At 41.1% G+C, this 25,367-nt stretch overlaps 1 pseudogene; it reads right to left on the bottom strand.

Moving 5' to 3' along the window:
• Window positions 1-22,416: 22,416 nt before the first annotated feature.
• LOC120364974 (nucleophosmin pseudogene) lies at window positions 22,417-23,491 on the bottom strand (annotated as a pseudogene).
• Window positions 23,492-25,367: the final 1,876 nt, after the last annotated feature.

Here is a 25,367-nt window from a genome sequence, read left to right on the forward strand (position 1 = left end):
TCTATTCAACAAATATCTGTTATGTTCCTACTATGTGCCAAGAATTATACTATACCTGTGTTTTAATAATGATATGATAGCAGGGCACCGTGGCTCATTCCTGTAATCCCAGCAGTTTGGAAGGCCGAGGCAGGCGGATCATGAGGTCAGGAGATTGAGACCATCCTGGCCAACATGGTGAAACCCCGTCTCTACTAAAAATACAAAAATTAGCTTGGCATAGTGACTTGTGCCTGTAATCCTAGCTACTCAGGAGGCTGAGGCAGGAGAATTGCTTGAACCAGGGAGTCAGAGGTTGCAGTAAGCCGAGATTGCACCACTGCATTCCAGCCTGGTGACAGAGCAAGAATCTGTCTCAAAAAAAGAAAAAAAAAAATAGTGACATGATATTGCTGTTTCTTTCTGATTAACATATTTTCAAAGCTGAATGAAGAAACCTGTATTAGGAAAACAGCTCTGAAGGCTTCTATTAGTGTGAGGGGGGCAGAAAAGAAGGAACAATATGGCTGTTCAGAGATCCCTTTCTCACACTAGCTCTTGCCCTGGATGGCAGAGCAGTGGGTGGGAGGTGGGGGATTGTCTACAGTCATAGTTCCCCCCGCCACACGAACCTTCTTACCCTCATTTTCTTTCCCCAGGGCCCCCCAACCAAAAGGGAGTCTGTCACTGTAATTAAGCAGTCTGTAATCAACAAATTCCCATTAAGAAGTAATGAGGCCAGTAATGCAGTGGGTACCATTGGTGGGGAATTAGTGAAACTCATGTGATTTCTTGCAAGTCTCCCACTTTCTGAGGAAGTGTTGCGGGGGTGGGTGGATAAACTGTTGACTCAGCACTATTAGCATTAGTCCCTGCACTCTGCCCCATACTCTCAAGTTAAGCACCTTGCTGAAGTTGGGAGGACGTGGCTGCCAGCTCTGATAAAGGCATGTATGTGAGTTCCTTGCTGGCAGGCTTATATCATAGTTATCTCTGCATTCCCAGTGCCTGGCACATCACAAGTGCCCGGTAAATGTTCCATGAATACCAGGAGAGGGTGGGTTAGAAGTACACATTGAGCCTAAGACCAAAATGTCCCACCTTCTTGCTTAAGACTTTCTGAAAAAGTTTGTGGCTCTGTGAGCATCTGGGTAAATATTGACCAAAGAGGATGTTGGTACTAAGGACTATAAGCTCTTTTCACACTCTTCACATATTGAATCTTGCCTTTGTTATAATTATCCACACATGAGGGCATAAGTTCTTGGAGGGATATGACCATTTTATATAGTTTTATACTCTACAGAGTGTATGTTGGGTGTAAAGCTCTAATGTATACTTTGCAGGAGCAAGGACTGAAGCTAGACGTATGGAAGAGTTGTCATGCCAGAAAGTTAATGCCAAAGATCCCCAAAATACTCTTTTCTATTAATTTTAGAGTCTAGTAAAATAGTAAAAGCTAAATTGGGAGTAACTAATCAGTCGAAGATTCCCAAAATGTATTATATGATCTGTGTCAGGGGAGCTTGCTCTGTATGAAAATGTAGTTCATTCACCTTCCTAACATGAATCCTGTGGAGTCTAAAGTCTTAAATGTGGAAGCAGCAGAATGACCTCTCCGAGTACGTTTCAGCCCAAGGCCTCTGGGAGCTTGTGCAACCTTAGCATCTCTTGAGCTTGTGATTTTTATTGTTTTCCTCAGCCTAGAACTAGATGGTCCAGTCAGGAAACTGAAGGATAGCAGTTCATATTATTCATTCCTTTACTTTGACAACACTACCTCTAAGTTGTACAAACTCTTCTCAAGCAAAGACAGTTCATAACTTCTTTCAAGGTAGAAAGTTATTCTGAAGAAGAAGGCAATATGAGTGGGGGTTACTGGCACCTACTTCAAGTCACATAGATTTGGGTTTTAACCCAGAGCAGTTTCAATTAATTCTCCTGTTTACTTAAACAAGTTACTTAATCTTATGTCTGAAATAATGCTAATAATACCTATCACACAATTTGTGAGGATTAAAAGAAAAGAAGGTGGCCGGGTCTGGTGGCTCCCACCTGTAATCCTAGCACTTTGGGAGGCCGAGGCAGGTGGATCACCTGAGGTCAGTAGTTTGAGACCAGCCTGACCAACATGGAGAAAATATGTCTCTACTAAAAATACAGAATTAGCCGGGCATGGTAGCACATGCCTGTAATACCAGCCATTCAGGAGGCTGAGGCAGGAGAATTGCTTGAATTCAGGAGGTGGAGGTTGCAGTGAGCCAAGATCGTGCTATTGCACTCCAGCGTGGGCAACAAGAGCAAAACTCTGTCTCAAAAGAAAAAAAAAAAAGTAAAGAAGGTATATAGAGCACCTCCCAGCACTGTGCCTGGCTCACAGTAAGTAAATGATCAAAATGGTAGGTAAGAAGAGAGCTAAATCCAGCCTCCATCTGTCCTTTTTCAGTATGTGCTGCATAATTTTGCCTAGGTTTATGTGAGTTCTGCGATTGTTCCTCATGTGTCTTTATGTTTTGTTTCTCTACTTAGACTGTAAGCACTTCTTACCAGGACCTGATGTTCTTTCACATTATTGAATTCCACAGAAGCCTTTAGGGCAGGACCCCTGCTTAGGCATCAGATAATTATAATTGGTCCATCTGCCATTTCAAGTTCACGAAATGTGTTCTTTAATCTTCTGCATCAGGGGAGCTTGCTTTGTGTTGAGATACAGTTTGTATACTTTCCTTAAGTGCATCCAGTGGAGGCTAAAAAGCCTTATATGTGGTTTGAAGAAAAGAGATGGTTAGGAACATTAGGGTACCTTGAAGGTGGTAAAAGAGAAGAGAGAACCTTAAAGACTGGATGAGAAAATTGGGCCTATTAGGCTTAACTGAATCCACACATTGAATGGAGTCTTCTCTTCCAAGTCTACAGGCATGAGCTTTGCAAGTTTGAGCACACACATTCTTGGCCTGAAACCACAGCTGCAGAATGAGCCTGGCACTAGGAGTTATCTCCATAATCTCCTTCCCTTCCCCAAACTAGAGTTATTTTTCACTTGTTTCTTCTGATGTTGAGGATATAATCCTGGCGAGAGTTGACTGTTTCCCCAATATCGTCTGTTCATTTTGGCCATTATTTGGTGTGTTATTCATTTTTGGAGTGATTCGCAGCGCATGTTTCATCTTAGCCCCGCATGCTCCTGTTGTCCTGCATCCTTGGGCACAGCCATCTCTTCACTCATCATTTGGTGAGGTCTAGAATGAAACAAACCTTCCGAATATTTCTTTCTCTTACAGAAACCCTTCTTGCTTGGTCAGACCCCTCAGAGAGCACCTTCTTGTGTTATAGCTGAAATCTCCTGTTTTGGCGCTCAGTGTCATAGTTTGCTACCAGAAGTATGGATAATTGAGACCACAGAGAACCCTCCCTAAAACAGTGACAAGCCTCAGAAGTCTTTGGTTTATAAAGGAGTGAGGGCTTCACTCTCTATGGCCCCGGCCCTGGCCTCAGCACTTACAAACTTTCCTGACACCTGGAACTGTGAACCCGGCACCAAGCAGAAAATAAACTCCAAGCAGCCAGTAAAAAAAAAAAGAAAAGAAAAACAAGAAAGCCTTTAGTTTAAAAGATATGGAGATGAATTCTTGAGAGTTTAGATGCTTCTCCCACCCCTCCTCCTTCTGGCCTCATGATGTCCTGCCATTCGTACATTTGAGACATGTGCTAAAGTGTATCTACCCATCCTGCTCATTTTCACCTGGAGGAATGCTGGCTGATTCTATGTGTCCCACAGGGTGATGTGTTGATTCGGATGTGGGCAGCAGAAAGCCTTTGCCATTCAGAATATAGAAATGGGAGAAACGGAGCCAGAAAATGTTTACAGAATGATGAGAGAAGAAAAGGAAAAATACCCAAGGTACAGCTGACCTGTTTAAATGCAGAATATACTTAAAAGACCCCAAAGACTGAGGCTTTTGTAACATGAATGAGGAATATTAAAGGTAAAAGATTCTTGTTTTCCAAGGGAGATATTCCTAAACCTACCAAGCAGAGGAGAATCCACAATATCTGTTGTGGTAGGAAGTTATTCTGCAGTCTAACCTTAATCCCTCCAATGCTAGTTTATTTGCCTATATTAATGTGTTGCTTTGCAAATGTTCTTAGATTGCTTTTATTGTGTGTATTTTGCCTTCACAGGTAAACTCCTCCTGGGCAGGACCTGAGTCTTCAGAGGAATTTTTTAATCCCCCTCCCCAGAAGTGCCCACATCAAGGCCATGGTAGAGAAGAAGCTCAAGAGCAATCCCTAAGCAACCACGCTTGGAAGCATCCTGCATCAGAGGGGTTTGCTCCAGGCTCAGATTGAATTCCACTCCTTTTCGTAAGACAAGTATTGTCTGAAGGAGTCTGTGTGATTTTGAGATGAAAAGATGGCAGAACTCAGCTCCCAGGTTGTCTCGTATCTGATTCTTTGACAGGGGAAAGAAGTGGACTCTTCCGCACAATAGCTGAGCAGAGAGGAGAGAAAAAAAACTTGAAGATTCACAGTGGAGTGAGGCTAATTGGAGCCTTCCTCAGAGCAGCTCAACTTTCCCAGTTTTACCTATCCCATTCCTTGCCATTCCCACCTGTAATTCTGTCTTGGCAAGAACCCCACACTGAATGTTCTCAAAGTACTTTGTAGACTTTAATTAGTTCTGTGGGAAGTCAGGCAAAGCTCAGCCTTCATTCTGCCAACAGAAATGACAGTGGTGGGTGTGGAAGGAAGGCAAGAAGAAGGTAGACACCCGGAACAGTTGTGCAACTTACTGAAGGCCATGTGGCTAGAAGGAACTGGGTTTTAAACCCCTGAGTCTTGATAAAAAGTGTCTTAGCCTTCCAGATTCCTAAACAGGTAGTGGGCTCATCCTACTAACCTACTTTGCTGGGGTGTTGTTGATGAATGCTTATAAACCCTGTCCCAGATGATAGGTTTGGAAGATTGTTAAGGAAAGCATGTCATTAAGTCCCTACTCACCCCCTCCTTGACAAATAGCCCTAGAGGGAAATGAATGTTGGCCAGAATCGGAGGGCCTCCATTTCAATGGGATGGACTGAGATTCAGCAACAGGAGAAATTTTCTAGCAGTGAGGGAAATCAAGGATGTGCTGGGGGTGGAGGTTAGGGTTTGGGAAGGCCTAAAACAGGTGACCCATGGCCAGACAGCCTGGACAAGATCATCATGGAATAACTGATTCCCACTGGTGGCTGTGGATGGTCATTTTCTTAAAATTCAGGACACTATTTTTGTAGTAGTTTCCCTTCCTCTTTTTGTAAGAGCAGAAGACCCAGTAATTATTTTATCCTCAGTAATTTCTTTGGTCAATTCTTGCTCTCACTGGCCCCTTGGCTATCTTCTCCCACCATAATTAATGAAAAGTTGGGGAACACTAACACCAAATTCTTTTTCATGTTAATTAGGAGAAAGCGGAATTACAAAGGTCAACCTGCTGGTGTAAAAAATATTACATAGATTAGCCTTGCTTTACGTATATGTTCTCAAAATCGCTAAGCGGCCACTTTTATGTTGGGTAAACCTTAAATGACTTAATTTGCAAGTCTGAGTAATATTCTCATAGAAACAAGCAACACAGTTAGGCAAAGAGAAACTAATATTTGAGCTTGAGACGCTTTCCATATCCAAGTCTAATTGAATCTTTGCAGTCACCCAATAAAGAGGTCTTACTATTCCTATTTTATGGGTTAAACAACCAAAACTCAGAGAGGTTAGATAATACACTCAAAATGACTCTTCTAGGTGGAGCCTAAGTTTGAATGCTGCTGTGGGTCCCAAACCTGTCCATTTTGTACGATGTCATGCTCAAAGGCATATTCTGCTTTTGTCAATGGTCAGACTATGTGCATTTTAGTTTCCCACACAAACTCCAGAAGAATTTTATCAATCAATTCACATGACCTCGAGTATTAATTTAGTTGAAAAATCTTCCCCCTTATGATTTTTAAGATATCCACTTTAAGAAATTAGCTGGGGTACACGCACAGATCATGCAGGTTTGTTACGCAGGTATTCATGTGCCGTGGTGGTGGTTTGCTGCATCCATTGCCCTGCCATCTACATTAGGTATTTCTTCTAATGCTATCCCTCCCCAGAACTTAAAGCATAATAAATAATTTTTTTAAAAAGTAAATAAAGTGGTAATTATGTTAAAAAATAAATTTGGGCCAGGAGCGGTGGCTCAAGCCTGCAATCCCAGCACTTTGGGAGGCTGAGGTGGGTGGATCACGAGGTCAAGAGCTCGAGACCATCCTGGTCAACATGGTGAAACCCCGTCTCTACTAAAAATACAAAAAATTAGCTGGGCATGGTGGCACGTGCCTGTAATCCCAGCTACTCGGGAGGCTGAGGCAGGAGAATTGCCTGAACCCAGGAGGCGGAGGTTGCGGTGAGCCGAGATCGCACCATTGCACTCCAGCCTGGGTAACAAGAGCGAAACTCTGTCTCAGAAAAAATAAAATAAAATAAAAATAAAAAATAAATTTAATTTAAAAAAAGAAAAAGAAATTATCTACCATGTGCAGTATTATCATAAGATTTTTTTTTTTTTTTTTTTTTTTTCGATCTCTTGACCTCGTGATCCACCCGCCTCGGCCTCCCAAAGTGCTGGGATTACAGGCGTGAGCCACCGCGCCCGGCTTATCATAAGATTTTTTAAAAAAGATACAAAAAAGAAATTAGCAGCAGGTTGTGGTGGTTCATGCCTGTAACCCCAGCACTTTGGGAGGCTGAGGTGGGAGAATTGCTTGAAGCCAGGAGTTCAAAAGCAGCTTGGGTAGCATAATGAGACTCTGCCTCGACAAAAAATTAAAAATTAGCCAAGCATGGTGGCACACACCTGTAGTCCCAGATACTCAGGAGGCTGAGCCAGGGTGATTACTTGCACTCCGAGGGTCAATGCAGCTATGACCACTGCATTCCAATCAGGGTGAGGGGCAAGCCTCAAAAAAGAAGGAAGGAAAGAAGGAAGGAAGGAAGGAAGGAGGGAAGGAGAGAAAGAAAAAAGAAGGGAAAGAGAAAGAAGGAAAAGAAAGAAGGGAGGGGGAGGGAGGAAAGGAAGAAAGGGAGGCAGAAAGGAAGAAAGGAAGGGAAGGGAAAGATGGAAGGAAAAAAGGAAAAGAAAAGGAAGGAAGGAGGGAGGGAAGGACAGAAGGAAGGAAGGAGGGAGGGAAGGAAGGAGGGAGGGAAGGACAGAAGGAAGGAAGGAGGGAAGGAGGGAAGGGAAAATTATCCACATTTCTTTCCATTACCATGGTCTGTCAAAAGCTGACTGTTGAGCCAGGTGCAGTGATTCACGACTGTAAAGACAATACTTTGGGAGGCTGGGTTGGGAGGATCACTTGAACCCAGGAGTTTGATCTCGTCCTGTAAAATATAAATAAAAATTAGTCAGGCACGGTGATATATTCCTGTAGTCCCAGCTACTTGGGAGGCTGAGGTTGGAAGATCTCTTAAATCTAGGAGTTTGAGGCTGCAGCTAGCAATGATCATGCCACTGCACTTCAGCCTGGGTGAGGGAGTGAGACCATGTCTCACAAAAGAAGAAAAAAAAGCTGACTGTTGTCTAATAATAAAGAACATACTATATGATTCCATTTATATAAACTCTAGAAAATGCAAGGTATTCCATTGTGATAGAAATCAGATCAGTGGTTGCCTGGGCAGGGGTGAGGCCTGGAGGGGAAGATGGGAAAGAAACTTCTGAGGATGATGGATATATTTATTATCTTGAATATAATGATGGTTTTGCAAATACACACTTACGTCAAAATTTATTAAAACTTTTAAAACTGACTGAATATTAGTCATCTACACATAGACGAAGTAATGCTGCATTAAAAGTAAAAACTGAGCAGCTCATTGTATATAAGCATACTGCCTTCTACCTACCAGGAGGGAAGCTGCTCCCCTAGACCGTGAGCTTTTTTTTTTTTTTTTTTTTTTTTGAGACAGAGTTTCGCTCTTGTTGCCCAGGCTGGAGTGCAATGGCGCGATCTCAGCTCACTGCAACCTCCGCCTCCTGGGTTCAGGCAATTCTCCTGCCTCAGCCTCCTGAGTAGCTGGGATTACAGGCACACGCCACCATGCCCAGCTAATTTTTAGTATTTTTAGTAGAGACGGGGTTTCACCATGTTGACCAGGATGGTCTTGATCTCTTGACCTCGTGATCCACCCACCTCGGCCTCCCAAAGTGCTGGGATTACAGGCTTGAGCCACCGCGCCCGGCGACCGTGAGCTTTCTAAGGGGAAAGGTTGTGTTTGGCTTGCCTTTGTATCCCTAGCATCTAGTGTAGTGCCTGGTACACAGGTTCTCAATAAAGGTTGAATTGAGCTAGATGTTTCTTTGAGAGTTTACACTGATTCCATAGAATCGAAATGTTTAAATGGCTTACTGAATATTAAGCAGATTTCCTGAACTGGCCAGAAGCTTTTGTAGATGTTTCAGTTCTCAGGGGTTCTAATTTTGCATACAACCATAAAAATGGAAAGAAATGACACTTACCTGCTAAATTGAGTTGTTTTGCTATCAACCAATTTTGTGAGTTTCCAAGGTGTACTTGCAAGAAAGAGGTTCTGAGAGACCTGATGACAGATAAGAAGAACATCTAGAGAACAGAAAGTGTTTTAAGGTGAGCAGTTGTAGATTTTAAGTGTGGCTTGAAACTGGAATCTTGTTAATATATGTAAGTGAGAAAATACATGTACTAGGGTATCTCACACCTCACATCTCCTATTCACCCTCAGTAGGTCAGCTTCTCTCTCACAGCTTCCCCCAAATTACAGCCATCTGATGCTAACTCCCCTGATTTCTCTTCCCTTGGCCTCCAAACTCTAAACATTCTTCCCTCCATATCTTAGAAACAGAAAGTAGAATTGTGGTTGCCAGGGGCTGTGGGGAGGGGAAAAAAGATTGCTTGCTCAATGGATATGGAGTTTCAGCTTTGCAAGATGAAAAAGTTCTAGAGATCTGCAGCACAACAATGTACATATAGTTAACACTACTGTTCTGTATACATAAATAATGTTAAATTGGTAAATTTTGAGTTATGTGGTTTTTGATCACAATTTTAAAAAAAGAACTGTCAAGTGATGGGGTATGCATATCTTCAATTGTGGAAGATAAACCTAAATTGTTTCCGAAGTGTTTGTGCCAATGTACACACTCTCAGTAGCAGTGTGTAAGACTTGCAGTTGCTCCACAACCTCACCAGCATTTGGTATTATGATACATTTTTACCCTAAACACTAGACAGCCGGGTATATACTTCTTAAATTTTACCAATTTGATGGATTAATTTCCATTTTATTGATTACTAGAGTTTGAGCATTTTGGCTGTTTATTGGCTACTTGGATTTTCACTTAAGTGACTGGCCTACTCATGTCTTTTGCACATTATTCTAGGGTTCCAGTTGTCTTACTATTGCTTTAAAAAATCAATTATTTATATATTTGGAGCACAAATTCTTTATAAGTCATTGAGTAGCGTATATCTTCCAGTTTGTGACTTGTCACTTTGTAAATGGAGACTTTAAAGAAAACAAGTTTTTAGGGGAGGGACAACTGGGGGTAGGGAGGTTGGGGAGGGATAACATCGGGAGAAATGCCAGATATAGGTGACGGGAGACGGAGGCAGCAGACCACATTGCCATGTATGTACCTATGCAACAATCCTTCATGATCTGCACATGTACCCCAGAACCTGAAGAACAATTTGAAAAAACAATAAAAAATATATATTTCCCATTCACAATTACTACAAAGATAATAAAATACCTAGGAATACAACTAACAAAGGACGTAAAGGACTTCTTCAAGGAGAACTACAAACCATTGATCAACGAAATAAGAGAGGACACAAACAGATGGAGAAACATTCTATGCTCATGGTTAGGAAGAATCAATATCGTGAAAATGGCCATACTGCCCAAAGTAATCTATAGATTAAATGCTATCCCCATCAAGATATCAATGACCTTCTTCACAGAACTGGAAAAAACCACTTTAAACTTCCTATGGAATCACAAGAGACCCAGCATAGCCAAGACAATCCTAAGCAAAAAGAACAAAGCCAGAGGCATCACATGCCAGACTTCAAACTATACTACAAGGCTACAGTAATCAAAACAGCATGATACTGGTACCAAAACAGAGACACAGACCAATGGAACAGAACAGAGAACCCAGAAGAAACACCACACATCTACAACCATCTGATCTTTGACAAACCCAGCAAAATCAAGCAATGGGGAAAGGACTCCATGTTTAATAAATGGTGTTGGGAAAACTGGCTAACAATGTGCAGAAAGCAGAAACTGGACCCCTACCTGTCACCTTACAGTCAAATTAACTCCAGATGGATCAAAGATTTAAACATAAAACCTAACACCATAAAAATGCTAGAATAAAACATAAGCAAAACCATCCAGGACATAGGCATAGGCAAGGACTTCATGACTAAAACACCAAAAGCAATGGCAATAAAAGCCAGGATAGACAAATGGGATCTAATTAAACTCCAGAGCTTCTGTACAGCAAAAGAAACCATCATTAGAGTGAACCAGCAACCAACAAAATGGGAAAAATTTTTTGCAATCTACCCATCTGACAAAGGGCTAATATCCAGAATCCACAAAGAACTAAAACAGATATACAAGAAAAAAACAAATAACCCCATTCCAAAGTGGGCAAAGGATATGAACAGACACTTTTCAAAAGAGGACATATATGAAGCCAACAAACATATGAAAAAATGCTCATCATCACTGGTCATTAGAGAAATGCAAATCAAAAACCACACTGAGATATCATCTCATGCCAGTTAAAATGGCGATCATTAAAAAATCGGGATACAACAGATGCTGGAGAGGATGTGAAGAAATAGGAACACTCTTACACAGTTGGTGGGAGTGTAAATTAGTTCAACCATTGTGGAAGACAGTGTGGTGATTTCTCAAGGATCTGGAAATAGAAATTCCGTTTGACCCAGCAATCCCACTATTGGGTATATACCCAAAGAACTATAAATCATTCTACTATAAAGACACATGCACACGTATGTTCACTGCAGCCCTGTGTACAATAGCAAAGACCTGGAACCAACCCAAATGCCCATCAATGATAGACTGGACAAAGAAAATGTGATATACACCATGGAATACTATGCAGCCATAAAAAACAATGAGTTCGTGTCCTTTGTAGGGACTTGGATGAATCTGGAAACCATCATTCTCAGCAAACTGACCCAAGAACAGAAAGCCAAGCACCACATGTTCTCACTCATAGGTGGGTGTTGAACAACGAGAACACGTGGACTCAGGGAGAGGAGCATCACACACAGGGGACAGTTGGGGGGCATAGGGGAGAGACAGTGCAGGGTGGGGAGGGTGGAGAGGGATAACATGGGGAGAAATGCCAGATATAGTATGCACCTAAAGTAAAATAAATAACATATATATATATATATATGCAAAGAGCCAATCCAAACAAATATAACTTGGAAAAGGAAAAAAAAAAAGAAAACAAGTTTTTAATGTAGTCGAATTTATTCGTCTCTTCCATTATGATTTGCTCTTTTAATATCTTATTCTAAGAAATCTGGCCGGTATGGTGGCTCACACCTGTAATCCCAGCAGTTTTGGAGGCTGAAGTGGGCGGATCACGAGGTCAGGAGTTTGAGACCAGCCTGGTCAATATAGTGAAACCCTGTCTCTACTGAAAATACAAAAATTTAGCTGGGCGAGGTGTTGGGTGCCTGTAATCCCAGCTACTTAGGAGGCTGAGGCAGGAGAATTGCTTTTACCTGGGAGGTGGAGGTTGCAGTGAGCGGAGATCACGCCACTGCACACCAGCCCTGGTGACAGTTCAAGAGACTCTGTCTCAAAAAAAAAAAAAAAAGACAAAAAGAAAGAGAAATCCTCCCTTACCCTGAGATCATAAAGATATGTTTATGATCTATGTTTTCTCCTAAAAAAATTAAAGTTGTGCTGGAATTGATTTTTGAAGATGTATGAGAACTGGCAATAGAAATCAAGAGAGGCTTTCCTTTTTTACACAGAAGGCAGATGCCAATGGTAGTCTATCTGCATAGAATTAGAGCTGAAGCTGCTGCAGAGAAAGTTGATTTCACCTCAGGAATTTTTGTCTATTCGTAAGGGTTTGCAAAGTTTTGGTCACTCACCAAAGCAATGGAATGCATTTCATTTTGTTAGGTGGCAGGAATTCGGTTCTTAGAGGTTATTAACACTAGAGAGATTATAGTTCAACCCAGAGGGGAGAGGTGAAGAGGCAAGAAACAGACAAAGTGACTCTCTGATTTTCTGTAATCCCAGCACTTTACTTGAGGCCAGGAGTTCAAGACCAGCCTGGCCAAAATGGTGAAACCCCATCTCTACCAAAAAATACAAAAATTAGCTGGGTGTGGTGGCATGCCCTTGTAGTCCCAGCTACTCAGGAGGCTGAGGCAGGAGAATTGGTTGAACCCAGGAGGTGGAGGTTGCAGTGAGCAGAGATAGTGCCACTGCAATCCAGGCTGGATGACAGGGTGAGAATCTGTTTTAAAAAACAACAACAACAACAAAAAAAAAAACCAGTTGTGTACTACTCTATCCAGCATTCTCCGTCCCTGTCTTCCTACTTCCCTTATCCTTTGCCCAAAACTTCCTATTTCGTGGAAACAAAATAGTCTCAATAGAATATGGCCAAAACCATGGTAGGAAGGATAAAAGAGAGTTACAAATATTCTACTTGAGGATCAATAGCAGAGTGGCCTCACTTTCCCTGCAGCCTTTCAAAGTTGGACTATGATGGCTTTGAGTGGAGGAAAGAGACCTCTATTTGGATCTCCATGAGGATATTTTCTGAGTCTTATGGTTGGGTTAACTGAAAATCCTTCTTATGCTTCTTAACCTAGGGTGGCTTCTCCACAGGGAAGTTTCAGAAGGAATCAATGGAGAAGGTCTGGGGGGAAAAAAGGAGGAAGTCTGTCCTCTGGAGCAGAGCAGAAGGAGTGGAGTGAGGAGGAAAGCTATAGAGGGACAGATGACAAGGTGGGTTGGATGGCACTCCTGGCTCCTCCAAAGGATATCACCATCAATTTTCAGCTTTTCATCCTATGCAAGTGAAGGGGAGCAAGAGAGGAAATTATTACACGGCCCTTGGTTTTCTGAATACTGCCAATAAAAGAAATTTATGGAGTGAAACTCAGAGCATAGAGTTCTAGAAAATGCTCACATAGCCTTCAGGCACACTTACCAACTAGATTTGTGCACATGTGCAAGCATACACCACTCCCCACCCTATGTGAATACACATACATTCACCTCCATAGAAACAGCATGTATGCCACAGGAAGCAACACAATTTCACTATACTTTTCAGAAGTAACCCTGTCTATTCTTCTGTTTCCACACAGACACTAAGCTAGGTCCCACCACTGTTGCAGATTTTGTTCAAGTTGACATGGCATGATGCTGTCAGAGTGATGAGGAGTTGCAAACATCTACACTGAAGATTTTGGATTGAATGTGGTAAATAATTGTTCTTGAGGAAGGACATGAGGAAATTAGTGTTAATACATATAAGAGAGTTAGCTTTGATTCACTAGAGACAGGAGGACTCAGAAGGAGACTATGCTGTGAAACAGATGCAAAAGGTGACTCCTGGAAACTTGAGCTAAGAAATCAGGACTTAACTGCAAATACCAGACAGACTGAACCTGGGGGAATGTGTATCTGTCTCCTGTCTCCTCTCTATTTTCAATTTCTTGGAAGTTGGTATACAGCCAGGGCTGAGGGAAAGAGACCTTTGATCTCATGCTGGGGGGTGCTCTAATGAGGAAGCCTGCTGTCCTGTCTGGGCTTCTCTGGAGTTTTCTCGGAGGCCTGCAAACAAGGACTTCTGAGCCAAACCCATGGCTAAGTCCTGGCTGGTTTGAAGCAGCCTCTCAGACAAACTGAGAGAGAGAAAGGGAAAGGGAGATTTGAGCTGTCGAGGGAGCAACTCAGCCATCTTCTAGGCCACTGTTGGGGCTTTTAAGTCACATCACACTGATCATCACCACTCTTTTTTCTTAAAAGCCTTTGTTTCTTTCCTTGGTTTCAGTCAGTGTTAATGGTTGGGAAGTTACTTCTGGTGTTTAAGTTCACTCCCTTGTGCTCCACTGGTAACAACATTTAGGACACGCATGCAGAAGACTTCGGTTAGTTTTGAATTAATTACAGAGTCATTATAGAACCTAATTTGTTTTTATTTGCCATTTATTAAGTTTTTATTTTTATTTTAAAAATAAGTTTTATTTTTATTTTATTTGCCATTCATTAACTTGAACCATATGTAATTGCTGGCATATTTGACCAGTTGGCCTACAAAAATTCCAATCTTTAAGTTTCTTTCTTTCTTTTTCAGACAGGGTCCATGCTGGAATGCACTGGCACCAGCTCTGCTCATTGTAACCTCCGCTTCCTGGGCTCAAGCAATCCTCCCACCTCAGCCTCCTGAGTAGCTGGGACTACAGGTGCATGCCACAGGCCTGGCTAATTTGTTTATTTTCTGTAGAAGTGAAGTTTCACCATGTTGCCCAGGCTGGTTCCAAATTCCTGGGCTTAAGCGATCCTCTCACTTAGGCCTCCCAAAGTGTTGGGTTTACAGGTGTGAGCCACAGCACCAGGCCTTGACATTTCGACTGAATATTTACAACCTATTATGTGCTCAATAAGACTATAAGGCAAATTGCTTTTTTTTTTTTTTTTCCTTCCAGCTCAGCTCCACCATCTAGTTTTGAGTAAGTTACTTAACTTTTCTGTCTCTGTTTCCTCATCCTTAGGATGAAGATAATAATAGGACTTAACCTCACAGAGTTATTGTGAGAATTTAGATGAGCTGTTATACGTAAAACACTTAAGAAAAGTGCCTAACTCAAAGCAAGCTCTATATAAATATTGACTATTATGATGCACCAATCAGTTATGTCACTTAGTTTTATTATTAAATATTCCAAGCATACACAAATATATAGATAACAAGAAAATTAACACCTGTATGCCCACCTTCCAGCTTAGACATAAAACATTCAAAATATAAGGGAAAGCCAATGGGTGGTCTTTCTCTCTCACATCACTGTCCCTTTATTCTTGGAGATAATCTCTGTTCTGAATTTGGTGCTTACCTTTACCATTGGCATTTCTCTATTTTAGTACATGTGTATGTAACATGTGCCAGATGCAGTATTGTTTATATGTTTTTTAATTTTTATAAGTGTTGTCATACCATACTTATCCTTTTCATCTTGCTTTTGTTGTTTAATATTGTTTTTGATACTTATCTATGTGACTACATGAAGCTTTAATTGTATTCATTTTAACTGCTGTATAGCATTCCAATGTACAGAATGTGCAATAGTTTACTTGGCTATTCTCCTTTGGGAGAACATTGAGATTGCTTTCAAATGTTTGCTATTACCACCTATTTAATTTAGTCAACCAATTTTTATTGAGTGCCTATTACATCCACGTACTCTTTTAGCCACTGGGATTCAGCAGGGAAAACAAGGCATAAATCTGTGTTCTCATGGAACTTACAGAGTAGAGGGGGTAAACAATTATAAACTTAATAAATATGTAAATTATGCAATATGTTGGGCATGCTATAAGGAAAGAAGCAAGATAAAGGGAACAGAGGAGTACTAAGGTGGTTTACAAATTCAGCAGGATGTTCAAGAAAGGCCTTGTTGAAAAAGTAACATCTGGGCTGGGCATGCTGGCTCATGCCTGTAATCTCAGCACTTTGGGAAGTTAAGGTGGGCAGATCACCTGAGGTCAGGAGTTCAAGACCAGTCTGGCCAACATGGTGAAACCCTGTCTCTACTTAAAAATACAAAAAAATTTAGCCGGTGTGGTGACACATGCTTGTAATCCCAGCTACTCAGGAGGCTGAGGCAGGAGAGTTGCTTGAACCCAGGAGGTGAGGTTGCAGTGAGCCAAGATATGGAATAGAGTAAATTTGAGAGTCGTTAGCATAATGTTTCTTGCCTTTTATTCTCATATATTTTCCCCTAAAGGTGTTGTGCTTTGTCTTTCTTTTTTCTTTTCTTTTTTCTTTTTTTTTTTTTTTTGAGATGGAGTTTCACTCTTGTTGCTCAGGCTGGAGTGCAATAGTGTGATCTTGGCTCACTGCAACCTCTACCTCTCAGGCTCAAGTGATTCTCTTGCCTCAACCTCCTGAGAAGCTGGGATTACAGGTGCCCACTACCATGCTCAGCTAATTTTTGTATTTTCAGTACAGACAGGGTTTTACCATGTTGATCAGGCAAGTCTTGAACTCCTGACCTCAGGTGATCCACCCACCTCAGCCTCCCAAAGTTCTGGGATTATAGGCGTGAGCCACTGTGCCCAGCCTGCTTTTGCTTTTTCATATTTAGGTCTTTAATCTGGTTGGAATTAATTTTTTTATATAGTGAGAGAAAAAGATTTAAATCCCCCCTCCTTGTCCCCATGAGTAGGCTTTCCCCAGATTTGACTGGTTTGAAATGTCAGATAACTGATTTAAACAGCACAGATCTGTTTTCTGTGTTCTCTCTTCTTTTACATTGGTCAATTTGACTATCAAAGGTTCATTATCACTGCTATCATAATATCCAGGAGGCAAAGATAGAAGCGAGAAGACTGACTGGTTAAGAGTTTATTGCTATAGTCTAAATGAGAAGTGATAGCTTAGACCGGGGTCTGTGCAAATACTACACTGTCTTAATCATTATACGATTCAGTCAGGGCTTAGTGCAAGAACAGGAACAACTCTAGATATTTCAAGCAGGAAGGAATTTACTAGAGGGAATTTGATGCTTACAGAGTGGGTGGAAATGCTAAAAAGAGGAGGAGTCAAATATGGATCACCCACTCAGTCTTGTAAGACAGCACCCCAGCCCCACAAGGTGTTGTCTCTCAGCTGGCTCTGTAACCCTCTTCATTAGGCCATTCTATTCCATAGTGTCAACTGGGATTACAGGCATAAGCCACCATGCCTGGCCCTCTAGAGTCTTGCTCTGTTGCCCAGGCTAGAGTGCAGTGGCGGGATCTTGGCTCACTGCAACCTTATCTCTCAGGTTCAAGCAATTCTCCTGCCTCAGCCTCCCGAGTAGCTGGGATTACAGGCGCCTGCCACTATGCCCAGCTAATTTTACGTATTTTTAGTAGAGATGGGGTTTCACCATGCTGGCCAGGCAGGTCTGGAACTTCTGACCTCGTCATCTGCCCACCTTGGCCTCCCAAAGTGCTGGAATTACAGGCCTGAGCCACCACATCCAACCCACTCTGGGTATCTTAAAGTCAATTTTGTCTCATAGTGTAGCATCTATTCTGGCCAGGTGTGGTGGCTCAGGCCTGTAATCCCAGCACTTTGGGAGGCTGAGGCGGGCTGATCACTTGAGGTCAGGAGTTTGAGACCAGCCTGTCCCACATGGTGAAACCCCATCTCTACTAAAAATACAAAAAAATTAGCCAGGTGTGGTGGCACGTGCCTGCGATCTCAGCTACTTGGGAGGCTGAGGCGGGAAATCACTTCAACCTGGGAGGTGGAGGTTGCATTGAGCCCAAATGGGTACCACTGCACTCCAGCCTGAAAAACAGAGTGAGATTCTGCCTCAAAAAAAAAAAAAAAAAAAAAAAAAAAAAAAAAAAAAAAAAAGCATCTATTCCAGTGAAGGCAAAACACTGCCTTCTGCATGATGGAAGGGGTCCACTATAATCAACTCTCCTTGGCTGGTCCCCTTAGTTAGAACACCATATGGCTTGTTGTTGGTCTCTGCTGTTGGCAGATTATCTCTTAGGAGACATAGTAGCTAGATCTGCCTTGGTGAGAGAAAATCTGTTTTGTTGAGCCCAGGCATATTTCCAACTTGCCATCACAGCTACTGTGCTAATGCTTCCTTTTAGCAATCCCTGGGTGGCTTGATAGAGGCTGACTGACATTTGCAGAACCAGGTCATCTCGTCCACCTGATTACCAAGACCTGTCAGTGCCCTTTGGTGAGTGAACATTCACCAATTTGTAGTTTTGTTGATTCTCCCTCGTGTATTTTTGTTTCCTAATTTTCACTCTTACATTTACTATTTCTTTTCACTTGCTTTGGTGGCAGCGGGGAGGTTGCTGTGACATTCTTTTTGTAATTTCTTGAATTGGGGTCTTAGCTCTGTTTTTTCTTTCTTCTTTTCTAATGTATTAAAGCTATAAATCTACTTTAAAATGCTACTTTAGCTGTATTCCACATTTTTTAAAGGTAATTTTTTAAGGCAGTTTTAGGTTCACAGCAAAACTGAGAGGAAGATAGAGAGATTAACCATATGCCTTCTGCCCCACACCTGTATAGGCACCCCCATTATCAATATCCCCCACCAGAGCGGTAGATTTGCTGCAATTGGTAAATCTACGTCAACACATCAGAATCACCCAAAGTCCATAGTTTGCATTAGGATTTGTTCTTGGTGCTGTTTCCACACATTTTCATTGTGTATTTTCTCTGTTGTTCAGTCTACATTTTATCTACTTCCCATTATTAATTATGTTTTGAAATCTGTTCTTAAATTTTCAAGCATTGGCAATTTTTATCTGTCTGTTACTGATGTCTAAAATAATTGATTGTGTTTGGAGGTATGTGGCCTGTATAATACTGAGTCTTTTTATTTGTTGAGATTTGTTTTGTGGTCCATTCATGGTAAATTTTTGAAATGTTCTCTACGTTCTTTAAACAAATGTATATTCTCTAATTGCTGCATAAAGGATTCTATGTACATCTATCAGAACATGCTTGTTAATTGTGTTATTCAAATCTCCTAGGTCTCTACTAAGTTTTGTCTGCCAATTTATCAATATACTAGAGAGTTATGACTTTCAAAATCTTTAACTATTATGGTGAATTTCACAATTGCTTCTTATTGTTTTGTTTCATGTATCTGAAGTGATTACATCAAGGGAGATAACTGCTATATCTTCCTGGTTAACTGTTACTTTTATGATTATATAGTAACTACGTTTTTTTAAATCTCAAAATCTTATTTTTTCATTGTGGTATAAACTGTAATGTGCCACTTTACCCATGTTTAAGTGTGCAGTTCAGTGACATTAACACATGCATTTTGTTGTGCAGCCATCACTCTATCTACTTTCAGAACGTGTTCTCACCTCAAATTGAAACTCTCTACCCATTAAACACGAACTCCCCATTATACTCTCCTACTCACCCCTGGTAATCACTAATCTATGTGTCTTAAAATAAACATGTTTTTATAAAAATAAGAGTCTCACTATATTGCCCAGGCTGTCCTCAAATTCCTGACCTCAAGTGATCCTCCTGCCTTGGCCTCCCAAAGTGCTGGGATTACAGGTGTGAGCCACCACACTTGACCCTCCATGTATATTAAAGTCAATTTCTTCTATATTAATATAGCAATACTATCTGTTTTGTTATATTTTTCCATTTCTTTTACTCTCGGCCATTCTGTGTAATTATGACTTATAACAGCACATAACTAAAAATTTTTATCCCATCTGACAATTCCAATATTTGAACTGGTGAGTTTAATTCATTTACACTTGTTGAGTTTACTGACAAATTTTGTTTTACATCTACCATCTTATTTTGTGCTTATATTTTCCATGTGTCTCTCTTGCTGCTTTATACTGAAATGAAGTTTTTAAAATTCATTTTCTCCTTTATTGACTCAAAAGTTATAGATATTCTATTTCTATCTTTCATGATTTGCCTTAATATTAAACTCAAAATAATCATAATGGCTTAATCAATACTTCCTACTATCCTTATAAAAAATTCAAGAGCCAGGCCGGGCACGGTGGCTCAAGCTTGTAATCCCAGCACTTTGGGAGGCCGAGGCGGGTGGATCATGAGGTCGAGAGATCGAGACCATCCTGGTCAACATGGTGAAACCCCATCTCTACTAAAAATACAAAAAATTAGCTGGGCATGGTGGCACGTGCCTGTAATCCCAGCTCCTCAGGAGGCTGAGGCAGGAGAATTGCCTGAACCCAGGAGGCGGAGGTTGCGGTGAGCCGAGATCGCGCCATTGCACTCCAGCCTGGGTAACAAGAGCGAAACTCCGTCTCAAAAAAAAAAAAAAAAAAATTCAAGAGCCTTGGAATACTTTAACTCTGATTATATATCTCTCATTATATATGTTATTGTCATTCAGTATTATAATACCGTCTTATTTTCATGTTCCCAAATTAATCACTTTGTACAGTCAGTGCTTGTTTAGATAAACTCACGTTTTCCAATTTCTTTACTCACCGTAACTACTCTCCAAACTCCTAGTTTTTATCTCATTTCTTTCTTATGGGTGGAAATTTTTAATCAGCAAATTTCCTGAAGAAAATTCCTTCAGTGAAAAGTTTATTTGTGATAAGCAATCTGTTCTTGTTTGTCTGGAATTTTATTTATTTTATTTCTACTCTTGAATGATAGTATAGCTGAATGAAGAATTCTTGATGGGTTTTTCCACTCAGCACTTTGAATAAATTACTAATTGTCAGCTGTTCTGTATTGTTGATTTTGGAAAGTCTCTTGTGAATATAATTGTTGTTATAGCTAATGTATTTTTCTTTCTGAGCTTAGAATTCTTTTGTTCATGGCAATATATATGGGTGTAAATTTAGTTTAATTGATCCTGCTGAGGACTTGTGTTATCTAAATTTGAGGATTCATGTCTTCTATTAATTCTGGTACATTCTAAGCCATAATGTCGTTGAACGTTGCCCCCTGCCCAGTTTTCCTTGTTCTCTCTCCCAGGAACTTGTAATATGTGAATGTTATACCTTCTTATTCTCCAGTGTGTTGTTTTCTTTTTTTAGCCTCTAATATTTCCTACGTCTTTATCTCCTTGTGCAATCTACTGGAAAATTTCATCATAGCTCTCCTCCAACCATAATTCTCTTGTCACCTATGCCTAGATCTCTTTTTAGTCATCGATTTAGGGTTTTTCTTCTTTTCTTTTCTTTTTCTTTCTTTCTTTTTCTTTTCTTTCTTTTTTTTTTTTTTTTTTTTTTTTTTTTTTTTTTTTTTTGAGACAGAGTCTGGCTCTATCACCCAGTTTGGAGTGCAGTGGCACAATCTCAGCTCACTGCAACCACTCCCTACTTTGTTCAAGTGATTCTTGTGCCTCAGCCTCTCCAGTAGCTGGGGGTATAGGTGTGTGGCACCATGCCTGGCTAATTTTTTTTTTTCTTTCTTGAGATGAAGTCTCGCACTGTTGCCCAGGCTGGAGTTCAATTAGCACCGTCTCGGCTCACTGCAACCTCCGCCTACCAGGTTCAAGCAATTCTCCTGTCTCAGCCTCCCGAGTAGCTGGGACTACAAGCACGTGCCACCATGCCTGGCTAATTTTCTGTATTTTTAGTAGAGACAGGGTTTCCCCATGTTAGCCAGGTTGGTCTCGAGCTCCTGACCTCGTGATCCTCCCACCTCTGCCTCCCAAAGTGCTGAGATTACAGGTGTGAGTCACCGCACCGGCCACTTTTTGTATTTTTAGTAGAGGTGGTGGTTTTGCTATGTTTGCCAGGCTGGTCTCAAACTCCTGGCCTCAAGTGATCTGCCCACCTTGGACTCCGTTAAGTTTCTTTTTTAAACTTAAAACAAATTTGAAGTATAACACACATATATAAAAGCACATAAAACATAAATGTATTGTTGAATTAATTAGCTGTAGTTGAGTTATAGATCAAGAAATAAAATGTTGCCAGACTCCAAGTGCCCTCCATGCACCCCTTGCTGATCACAGCTCTCTTCCTTTCCACTGAAGGTAACCATAACCCTGACTTTTATGGCAATCAAGTCTTTGTTTAAATAAAAAGTTCTACCACGTTTTAAACAATTAGTATGCATTCTTTTTTTTTTTTACTTTATTAAAATACTGAGTTTTATTTCACATGTATATTTTTGTCTCCCCACCATTTCCATGTCTGACCACCACTACTATGTCCTATCATAACATACCATACATACTTAAAACCAAGCAAAGGGTGGAGGTCCATCTTTAAAAACTACAGGCAAGGCCGGGCGCAGTGGCTCACGCCTATAATCCCAGCACTTTGGGAGGCTGAGATGGGTGGATCACGAGGTCAAGAGATCGAGACCATCCTGGTCAACGTGGTGAAACCCCATCTCTACTAAAAAAAAAATACAAAAATTAGCTGGGCATGGTGGCACACACCTGTAGTCCCAGCTACCCGGGAGGCTGAGGCAGGAGAATTGCTTGAACCCAGGAGACGGAGGTTGCGGTGAGCCGAGATCACGCCATTGCACTCCAGCCTGGGTAACAAGAGCGAAACTCTGTCTCAAAAAAAAAAAAAAAAAAAAAAACAACTACAGGCATTTTGGACAACACATTCTTGGCAATGGACAACATTTATCAAACACGGTAGGGAAAATTCTCACTCTGCATTATAAAAAGGACAGCCAGATAGCAACTGTTACAGAAATGAAATAAGACGGAAAATTTTTAACAAATTGTTTAAACTATTTTCTTAAAGAGACTTCCTCCACTGCCAGAGATCTTGAATAGCCTCCTGGTCAGTCATCCGGAAGCAATTCTTCACATAATTGATGAACTTGGCTTCCACTTTGGGAAGAGAACCACCTTTTTCTATACTTGCTTGCATTTTTGCTTTAATGTCTTCTACAGAACTAGGTCCTTTTGGTGTTTTTAGGAGTTGTTTCCTGTTTTTTGAAGGATTCTTGTCCTTTTGATCTTGGTGTTGATGATGGTTTTGAGTCTTTTCCATTCTGATTTGACTTTTGTGCATTTTTGGCTGGAGTATCGCGTATAGATTTCTTCACTGGCACTTTTTCTTCAGTTTCCTCATCATCTTCATCATCATCATCATCATCTTCATCATCATCATCATCATCTTCATCATCATCATCATCTTCTTCATCATCATCATCTTCATCAGCAGCATGTTTTACTTTTTTCTGTGGAACCTTGCTACCATCTCCAGGGGCAGACCGCTTTCCAGACATACTTAAGAGTTTCACATCCTCCTTCTGACTCTCATCTTCCTCCACAGCTACTAAGTGCTGTCCACTGATATGCACTGGCCCTGAACCACACTTCAATCGTAAGACCACTGGTGGTGTTATTTCAAAGCCCCCAAGGGAAACCGTTGGCTGTACAGACATTTTCAAAGTTGCCAGTGTTACTTTAATTGGACTGCCTTCGTAATTCATTGCCTCTGCTTCAACAATGTGCAACTCATCCTTTGCACCAGCCCCTAAACTGACCGTTCTTAAAGATAACTGGTGCTCATTTTCATCATTTATCCACCTTAAAGTGATAATCTTTGTCGGCCTTTAGTTCACAACCGAAAAGATAGTTCTGGGGCCTCAGGGGGCTCATGTCCATGTCCATCGAATCTTCCATCGGGTGGCGACACGCACTTAGGTGGAAGAGAAGGTGGACGGAGATAAACGACGACTGCTCAAAAGAACAGCCACTCAGGACGGACTCACACCAGGGAACGCATTCTTAAACGATATAGTTTATTTTCATCTTTTCTGAACTTTTTTTGTTTTTTGAGACAGGGTCTTGCTCTGTTACCTTGCCCAGGCTGGAGTGCAGTGGTGCAATCTTGGCTCACTGCAGCCTCAGCCTCCTGGGCTCAAGCAGTCTTCCCACCTCAGCCTTCCAAGTTGCTGAGATTATAGGCACACTACACAACTCCTAGCTAATTTTTGTATTTTTTGTACAAAATACATTTTTTTTTTTTTGAGAAGGAGTTTTGCTCTTGTTACCCGGGCTGGAGTGCAATGGCGTGATCTCGGCTCACCGCAACTTCCGCCTCCTGGGTTCAGGCAATTCTCCTGCCTCAGCCTCCTGAGTAGCTGGGATTACAGGCACGTGCCACCATGCCCAGCTAATTTTTTGTATTTTGAGTAGAGACGGGGTTTTACCATGTTGACCAGGATGGTCTCGATCTCTTGACCTCGTGATCCACCCACCTTGGCCTCCCAAAGTGCTGGGATTACAGACGTGAGCCACCGCGCCTGCCCAAAATACATTTTTTTGTACAAAAAAGCCATGTTGCCCAGGCTGGTCCTGACTCCTGAGCTTAAGCAATCTGCCAGCTTCTGCCTCTCAAAGTGCTGGGGTTATAGGTACAAGCCACCACACCCAGCCTGCTTTTCTGAACTTTTAAAAATAAAAAAAACCATATGTAAATTTTTGTGTCCTGATATTTTGACCAATGTTATATATTAATTATTTACCTCCATGACTGTGTTTGGCAGATGCTCGTTCATTTTTGTGTGTTTATAGAATATTTCATTGTCTAATATACTAAATATTTAGCTATTCTACTGCTGTAAACATTTTTTGTTTCCAGTTTGGAGCTGTTATAAACAATGCTGCTGTGAACATTATGGTATCTGCTTAGTCCATTTTGTGCTGCTATAACAGAATCCGTGGGACTGGGTAATTTATAAATAACAGAGATTTATTTCCTATGATTCTGGAGGCTGGGAAGCCCAAGGTCAAGGGGCCCACATCTAGTGAGGGCCCTCTTGCTGAATCATCTCACGACAGGAGACGGAAGGGCAAGAGAATAGGGGTACTGAACTCATCCTTTTACAGAAACTGGCTCCAGAGATAACTAACCCACTCCCACGATAAGATCATTAATCCACTCATGAAGGCAGAGCCCTCGTGACCCAATCATCTCTTAAAGGCCCCACCTCTCAACACTGTTGCATTGTTCCTTCCAATACATGAACTTTGGATGACACATTCAAACCATAGCAATAGCTGTCTACTAGTGCATATAGGTGCGCATTTTTATAGGTTACATACTTAGAAAATACAATTGTTGGGTCTCAAGGTATGCATACCTTCAATCTTATCAGATAATGCCAAACTATTTTTCAAAGTTGTACTAAATCATACTCCTCAACAGTATATAAGCAACCCCATTTCTCAACAATCTTATCAATGCTTGATGTTATTATTTTTCTGATCTTTTAATTTGACCCAATCTGGTGGATACACAACAGTATCTCATGTAGCTTTACTTTCTAATGAGTAATTTCATAAATTGACAGTTAAAGGATACACTTCTATCCATTTGATTTTTATCCTTAGCGACTCTCCTAGATATAGAGTGCAGAAGCAAGGTGGAGCCCACCTTTCTGAGGCATCACTTTTAGTGCTGCATCTATCTTTGCTAATGTGAAAGGCAGGTGAGATAATGACGGTAAGGTGACCTGAACTTGCTCTCCGCTAGCCCGTTTGATGATTTGTAAGCCTCTAATTCCCTGCTGTTTAAAATATGTAAAGAAATTTCTTTTCAATCTGGAC

Source organism: Saimiri boliviensis, chromosome 7 (genome assembly GCF_048565385.1).
Source record: "Saimiri boliviensis isolate mSaiBol1 chromosome 7, mSaiBol1.pri, whole genome shotgun sequence".
Classification (NCBI taxonomy): Eukaryota; Metazoa; Chordata; class Mammalia; order Primates; family Cebidae; genus Saimiri; species Saimiri boliviensis.